The sequence below is a fragment of the Erythrolamprus reginae genome, chromosome 4 (genome assembly GCF_031021105.1).
Source record: "Erythrolamprus reginae isolate rEryReg1 chromosome 4, rEryReg1.hap1, whole genome shotgun sequence".
NCBI lineage: Eukaryota > Metazoa > Chordata > Lepidosauria > Squamata > Dipsadidae > Erythrolamprus > Erythrolamprus reginae.
Window position 1 is genome coordinate 29403765 of NC_091953.1, and position 8730 is coordinate 29412494.

The 8730-nt window shown below is 42.5% G+C and overlaps 1 protein-coding gene across 2 annotated transcripts in view; it reads right to left on the bottom strand.

Annotated features, from left to right (window-relative positions):
* Nucleotides 1-7648, bottom strand: part of DCLK1 (doublecortin like kinase 1) — a 201131-nt gene extending 193483 nt beyond the window's left edge. For both annotated transcript variants that reach the window (XM_070751703.1, XM_070751704.1), the window contains exon 1: nt 7511-7648. The gene's annotated coding sequence lies outside the window, so the exon portion shown is untranslated. The remainder of the gene's footprint in view (nt 1-7510) is intronic.
* Nucleotides 7649-8730: the final 1082 nt, after the last annotated feature.

Sequence of the window (8730 nt, forward strand, 5' to 3'; positions counted from 1 at the left end):
AAGGGGCATGGTGGCGCCTGTTGCTAGGATTCTGGGGAGGAGATTAGAAAGCCCATGTTTGAGACCAAGTGCTGCTGAGGGGTGGGGTTGTGCTCCTCTCCTTTACTCTAGCTCCTTGATGGTGAACCTATGGCACATGTGCCACAGGTGGCACAGAGAGTCATATATGAGGGCATGAAAGATATTGCACTATGTCCGCTCCAGTGCGCATATGCATGCTTGCCAGCTGGTTTTCGGCATTCCAGATGGCAGGGGGAGGCTGTTCTAGCCCTCTTCAGGCTTCAGGAAAGCCACCGGAGCCTGTGGATGGCAAAAAACAGACCCAAAGAGCCAGTAATGGGCAGCCAAAATTTTTACTGCCACACTATGGGTGTGGCTTATTTTGTGGGTGTGGCTTAATGGTCATGTGACTGGGTAGGAGTGGTTTAGTAGCTGTGTGATCAGGTGGGAGTGGCTTGAATGATCATCATCATTCAAGTGAACTGTAAAGTCCTCGATTTACAACCTTACCAGTGTCGCTTGCTGGGGTGACAATTTGCTTCGCATTTCCTGCGCTCTCCTTCCTGGGTGGCCCCCCCCTGCCTCAGGCTGGGTGGGTCAGCGAACGGGGGCTGCCAGAAGAATAAATGCTGCCAGCACCGCTTCCATCCATGCCTTCTGCTTGAACCTCGGGTGGGAGGTGGCCGCGGGAGGCTGGAGTGGAACCGGGCAGGAGAGAGGGAAGCTCGTTCGAGACCAGGAAAGAGGAAAAAAGCAAGGAGTGCAGACACAGCAGCAGCAGGGGGGGGAAAGAGAGCTGAGTTGAGACCAGTAATCCAGGAAGTGACAGCTGCCGATCAGCTGAAGCTAATCATCATCATAATAATAATTAATAATTTATTAGATTTTTATGCCGCCCCTCTCCGAAGACTCGAGGCAGCTCACAACAATAATAAAAACAATATTATAGTAGAAAAAATCTAATATTAGCCGCCCCGAGTCTACGGAGAGGGGCGGCATACAAATCTAATAAATAATAAAATAATACTAATACTAATACTAATACTACTAATAATAATAATAATAATAATAATAATAATAATAATAATAATATTAAAAAACATATAAAACCCTATCACATTCATACCAAACATAAAACAAAGTATAAAAGAGCCTGGGGGAAAGGTGTCTCAACTCCCTCATGCCTGGCGGTATAAGTGAGTCTTGAGTAGTTTACGAAAGACAGGGAGGGTGGGGGCAATTCTAATCTCTGGGGGGAGTTGATTCCAGAGGGCCGGGGCCACCACAGAGAAGGCTCTTCCCCTGGGGCCCGCCAAACGACATTGTTTAATCAACAGGACCGGAGAAGGCCAAATCTGTGGGACCTTATCGGTCGCTGTGATTTCCGCTGGTGGAACTGCGTTCCACCCTGTCCTGCATGCTGCCCACCCCTGCAAAGAGCCTACCCATGTATGCGGGGGGCAGTGCAGGGTGGAGGGCATTGCATTATGGGTGTGGGCTATCGCTGACGTGCGTGCCCTTTCGGCACCCGAGCAAAAAAAAGGTTTGCCATCACTGCTCTAGCTGCTGCCAAGGACATGAAAGGACTCCCCAATTGGGCATCTCCCAGGCAACAGTGATGTCACCAGCTCATCCTTTCAAATGGAAGCATCTCGGTGCTTCTGACATGAGTGCTATGCTATCCAGTTTGGAGACCGTTCATCTCACTCACAGGGTGACTCATACCAGGCTTATCTACTCGTATGAATTTTTATATGAATTTTTCAAACTCACATTTTTCTCCTTACTGAGTAGAAAAACATTCAAACATGCATGTTATGGAAATTTTATAAAATATGCGTATTCAGCTTGGCATTGTCATGTAGAAGCTTAGAACTTAATTCTATTCTATGCATAAATTGGCTTTGGATTCGCTACAGCCTATTTCCAACTCAACAGGAAGAAAGTGAGGCCAGTGAATGAAAAAATTGCACCAAAGGTCTGTATTTATTTGTTTGTTTGTTTGTTTGTTTGTTTATTCAATTTTTATGCCGCCCTTCTCCTTAGACTCAGGGCGGCTTACAACATGTTAGCAATAGCACTTTTTAACAGAGCCAGCATATTGCCCCCACAATCCGGGTCCTCATTTTACCCACCTCGGAAGGATGGAAGGCTGAGTCAACCTTGAGCCGGTGATGAGATTTGAACCGCTGACCTTCAGGTCTACAGTCAGCTTCAGTGGCCTGCAGTACAGCACTCTACCTGCTGCACCACCCCGCTCTATATAATGTAATATATACATCTGATTTGAATGGTTTATCTTTCTACTTTGCAATCAAAATAAGAAAAAAATTAGTAGACTCCTACTAATAATTACACAGCGGTTAAATGGATGATACAAAAAGGCAGAAAAATAGATCATACAGTAGTAAGAATTTAAAAATATTTATACAAAAAACCCTAATTTCAGCAGCATCTGTTTTCCCTTACTTTATAATTATAGTTAAAACTATAGGCTTTCCTATTTTGCACATGTAGAAACATAGAAGATTGATGGCAGAAAAAGACCTCATGGTCCATCTAGTCTGCCCTTATACTATTTCCTGTATTTTATCTTAGGATGGATATATTTTATCCCAGGCATGTTTAAATTCAGTTATTGTGGATTTACCAACCACGTCTGCTGGAAGTTTGTTCCAAGCATCTACTACTCTTTCAGTAAAATAATATTTTCTCATGTTGCTTCTGATCTTCCCAGATTGTGCCCCCTTGTTCACTTTCCTATTGAAAACACTTCCCTCCTGAACCTTATTTAACCTTTTAACATATTTAAATACTGTATTGTGATCATGTCCCCCCTTTCCCTTCTGTCCTCCAGACTATACAGATTGAGTTCATTATGTCTTTCCTGATAAGTTTTATGAGTAAGACCTTCCACCATTTTTGTAGCCTGTCTTTGGACCCCTTCAATTTTATCAATATCTTTTTGTAGGTGAGGTCTCCAGAACTGAACACAGTATTCCAAATGTGGTCTCACCAGCGCTCTATACAGCGAGATCACAATCTCCCTCTTCCTGCTTGTTATACCTCTAGAGTAGTAATTATAATCCAGTTTTATTTTTAACTTCAGATGAGAATCCAATTTAAATCCAATCACATCTTTTCCATCCCACCTTAACTGGGCATCAAACATTAAATATACAGTATAACAGAAACATACCATGATGTAATTTGCTTTAGCTTAGCATTATATGAAGCCAGAAATTGTCATTTATAAAGCATGGTGTATGGCTTAGTGCTGTGTTAAATCAGCCAGTTGTGACATTCAATAGGTGAAAGCTACAAAAAACAACAAATAACTTAATAACAATGTGAAAATTATGCCATTTATTTCTCTCATAATACAAGTAAGCTAGATATACAAAGGGCTGAAAGTGCACATTTATTTGTCATTGTGTATATCCATAGTCTACTTCTGGAGTGAACAACGCTATCATTGCATCAAACTGGTTCTCTTGACTCCTTGAAAATGTATCAGTAAGAACTAAAGCGGAAAAATTCCACGTTGCTTATTTCCAGTAGCGTGAATATAAAGAGCACTTTTAGCCACCAGGCTACTTCAGATATTACACTAGGGAATGTCCATCTATTATTCTCAATGCACTGCTCTAAAAAAACCATGCAATCTGAAATCCCTGCTAGACTCATGGCTAGCCTAGAACTTTGGACTATCTTTGATGAATTTACCAGTGGTCGTCATTCTTGGAGCAGAAGGGACTGAAGACACTGGCTTGTCATCTTTCAGACTATGCAATTTGCTCTATTTTGTGATGCTCTTAAAATTTAACCAGCACCTTTAATTGGCACAGTAGGTATTTACTTACTTGCTGACCAATGCTAACTAGTTCAGCAGAAGTAACACCAATTCTGTAAGAGCTGCACTGGTTGTATTGGGCTTTCAGGCCTCATTCATACTATAGGGCTGGCTGTTACTTATAAGACTGATATTCTTGCTACCTTTGGGATCATCTTCTCCAAGTAGAATCTGTCCACTTTACATTATCTAGCTAGGAGACAATGCCATAGGTACTGTCCCTCAAGGGAAGGGTTAGAATTTATCATTCTCAGGGCTAGTCATCTCTGTGAAAGAGCTTACCCATTGAGGTAAGGCTAATCTATACAACAGTGATGGCGAACCTTTTTTTCCTCAGGTTTATTATTTATTATTATTATTATTATTATTATTATTATTATTATTATTATTATTTAGATTTGTATGCCGCCCCTCTCCGCAGACTTGGGGTGGCTCACAACAATAATAAAACAATGTACAGAGAACAAATCTAATATTTAAAAATCTAAAAACCCATTATTTAAAAGAACATACAACACAAGCATACCATACATAAAACTATATAGGCCGGGGGGGGGGGGATGTCTCAATTCTCCCATGCCTGATGGGCAGAGGTGGGTTTTAAGGAGTTTGCAAAAGACAAGGAGTGTGGGGGCAATCCTAATCTCTGGGGGGAGCTGCTTCCAGAGGGTTGGGGCCACCACAGAGAAGGCTCTTCCCCTGGGTCCCATCAGACGACATTGTTTAGTCAACGGGACCCGGAGAAGGCCAACTCTGTGGGACCTAGCATGTGCGAGTGCCCACACCCATAATTCAATGCCTAGGGAGGGTGAAACCCATCCCCCCAGAGGCCCTCTGGAGACTATTAATGTCCTGTTTCCAAACTTCTGGTGGGCCCAGTAGGCTCGTTTTTCGCCCTCCCCGGGCTCCAAAGGCTTCCCTGGGGCCAGGGGAGAGTAAAAACACCCTCCCCCATCCCCCCCCCCCCCCCGGAGGCTTCCTTGTAATCAAAAATTTTATTTTTATTATTATTCCATAGACTCAGGGTGGCTAAAAAGCGCCCCCCCCCCAAGCACCTGTGTGAGCCAAAAATCAACTGGCCGGCACACACATGCACATTGGAGCTGAACTAGGGCAACGGCTCACATGCCAGCAGATATGGCTCTGCGTGCCACATGTAGCACCCATGCCATAGGTTCACCATCACTGCTATACATTTTTATAGGAAGCAATTGAAGACCTTCCCCCCTCTTTTTTTTTTTTTTGCTAGATTTTGTGGGATAGGGAGTTTGAAAGAAAACAAATGATTTTTTTAAAAGATTCTTTTAAAAATATGGGCATCTTTAATACATGACCATAAATCATCTAGAATCATTTGAGTAAACTACATGTAACTAACCATACATATGTGTTATGGGAGTAGAAGAGTTCCCAATTAAAATGGCAAATGGCCTCCTAGCTTGATGGGATTACTATTCCATAATTGGTGTTATTGACTAGGAGTTCTAGATATTATGTGGAGATCAGTTTCAAAGAATTGTTTAGCTAAGACAGGGGAACATAGCTCTCCAAATGTTATTAAATCCTCACTCCAATGTTCAATCACTATGCCAACTGAACTAGATCAATATTGTTTTCAGAGCCATACATTCATCTTTTTTATCATCTTTGATTAAAGGACCTCATTAATACAATGGCTACCAATAAACCTAATAATATGATATCTTCAAATTCAGCTTGACTCCCAGGGGTTCCATCCATGTAGTTTTCCTCACAGCTTTGTGAGAATAGGGCATTTCCCTAACTTTATAATCTTGATTCAAAACTAAAGACACTAAAACCTTTAGAGAGAAGAGCAAGGCTGGAATCACATATCAGTCAGATCTATAAATTGTAGATTATAAATCTTAATGTCTGGATTCAAGTGAGATGCTATATCATGCTATGAGTTAATGTACCATGTGAACCCAGCCAAACACCATTTGGAAGTCTTGCCCTTTTACAATTGGCAGTTCATGTTGACTTAATGTGAATGTACTATTATCTTGAATTAGGCAATGAGCTATTCATACTTGTACACTGGGATTCTCTATTTTTAGCTTCCAAAGCAAAACTACAATTTGAAGTCCTATCTAATCAAAGATAATAATGAGATGTAACAATAACTATGACGCAGCAATTATGTTGTGTTTTAGAGACTGAAGGGCCAGGTAAAGCCACAGCCAAACGAGTAGTAATTTCAAATTCCAAGAAGGAGATTATATAGAATTCATATAACATTAGAAAGGCATTACAACTTCATTTCAAGCTACAGTGCTGAAAATGTATTCTTTAAAGCAAATAAAACTGATGATTAATATTTCAGACTAATTACAGATATGAAAAGATCATAAAAGTTACAGAGGGGAACCTTCTCTTTAGTATGAATCGTATCATCCAGAAGGAACTCCTAAAATGGAATCAGGATTCTAGCACAGCAGACCAATTCATTCCTTCAAATCCTATGCATCATACGAGAAGACAAGCAACAATCCCTAATGTTCTTAAACCAGAGTTAGAAGCAAAGACTTGGATATATTTAATCCCCAAAATAGCATTTAAAGCCAACAGGTTTGGTTTTTTTAATAATAATAATAATAATAATAATAATAATAATAATAATAATAATAATAATAATAATTTTCATGCTATTTATCAGTCCTCATACTGATCACAGGTTTAAGTGAACACACCCTGTAGAATGCCTGGTACCCACCATTCACACTACATACATCTATTACAGACAGACTTCACACCCTGCAAATGTGGGTGGGTGATTTTGTAAATCTATCAAATGCAAACCCAAATAAATGACACAGATCAGCAACAAATTATTAAGAGGCACTGAACAATAGACAGGCATTCCAAAACCCCTCATCTTCAGTTATATAACAGCCTTTTTGTTTTATTCCAGGCACCCTTTAAAATGTGGCGCAAAGGCTTTAAATATAGACTAGGCAGACACGTGGACCACCTAGATTCGGGGAGAGCTAATACATGTTTTTGGCTCATTAATTCGAGAAGGGGGGAAACGGAATTATTTTTGTACTCTCTTTTTTAAAAAGTGCCGTTCTTTGCCACCATGTTACCAGAAGGGACACGTTTCTAAAACACGCTGCAGCTATCCATGCCTAGCCTAAATCAAGCCTCAGATAGGTGCAGGCACGTTTTCCAGCTGAGCATCTTCTCCAGTATCCATTCCCAGACGAAGCAATAAGATTCACGACCCCTTTGCTTCCCACAGGAAGGACCCACACAATGAAATTATCCCCGCGTTGACACAAGACGAGAGAAACCACCATCGCCAACCCTCCATCTCTTCTCTTTTAAACCACCCAACCTAAAATGGTGCTAAAATTATACCAGACTGCGGGAGGCAGGGGGGAAAAGCTCCCCCCCCTTCCAAGCAACCTCTCCTCCTCGTTCTTCCAAGACACGCATCCCTAAACAATGGGGGTGGGGACAGGTACGCGAAACCCACCCCGCGCGCGTTTCCCATCCCCAAACCTGGCGTTACGAGCATGCAACTAAGGTGGAAAGGGAACCCAACCCGATTTCTGGCTGCTTTCTGCTAAGAATGGGGCGTGGGTGGAGGACTGGAGGTGGACAGCTTTGGAAACTACCGCAAACGCTGCTTACCTGTGCCTGGAGAATCTCAAGTCCTCAGCTACTGCAAAGGGGGTGGGTTCCTGAAAAGACAAAGCCCAGCTTCCACTGCCACCAAGCCTGTCCAATGGTCCTCAGCTTGGTAAGCGAGGCTGCCCAGGGAAGAAGGCTTTTTAACTGGCTTGGGCTTTGTTATGCGACTCCGCCTGTCTCCTTTTTTTTTTCCCTTTCCCTCTGCCGGCTCTGATTTTGCTGCTGAGCCTCTTTTTTCTCTCTCTCCCCTACACAGCTGCTTCGCCTTTCTTCTCCTTGCCGCTGATGGGAGCGATTTGCATTAGCCCGTCCCTCCTGAAATGCGGTTCTTCACACCAGGCTGGGCAAATCTAGCACGCTGCATTTGCCAGAGGGCGGTGCCTGCGCCTCCGCCCTTCCTTCACCCCCGCGAGAGATTGGAGACCCCCGTCAAGGAACCTGGGAACGCGGCAAACGTTGTGCCCCACCCGCTTGCCACCCCATCGGGGTATCTGCATCATAACCGGGTTCTTCTTCCTTTGGAAGGGAGGGGGGTCCCATTTTAGTAAAACAGGTCTTACTCCTAAGTAAGTGCTACATGCTCTACTCTTCAAGCCTTAGACGTTTGCCCATGGTTAGTTGAATCAGAGTTTTATGCGACCCAGCTTACTAGGTTTGCATATGACATGTAAGGGGTGTACATAAGAGCACTGGTGTGCCTTTCGTCCCCTGTCCAATTGTCTTTCCTTTCTCTCACTCACTTATCATATATATATATACTGTATTTTCTTTCTTTCATATATCCTCTCCTCTAAGTTCACTTTACCCTTATATATATTACTACATGTCTATTTTTCTTCCTGTGTATTTGTGTATTGGACAAATGAATAAATAAAATAAATGGAACCGAGAATCAGAGGACTGGGTTCAGTGATGGGCTACCAAAATTTTTACTTCCACACTGTGGGCGTGGCATTTTGTTTCAACATCTTTCAGTGCAGACCCATCCTCGAATACAGCTCATCTTTTGGAAACCATATCACATCTCAGACATTAACATCCTTGAAAATGACCCAATACAGTTCCCCAGAAGAGCCCTTCACTCCTCCACTCGAAACAGAATACCCTACCACAGTAACCTTGGCAACTTGCAGATATTTGGATTTCAACTCCCAGAAGTCCCCAGCCAGCATTTGCTGGCTGGGGACTTCTGGGAGTTGAAGTCCAAATATCTTCAAGTT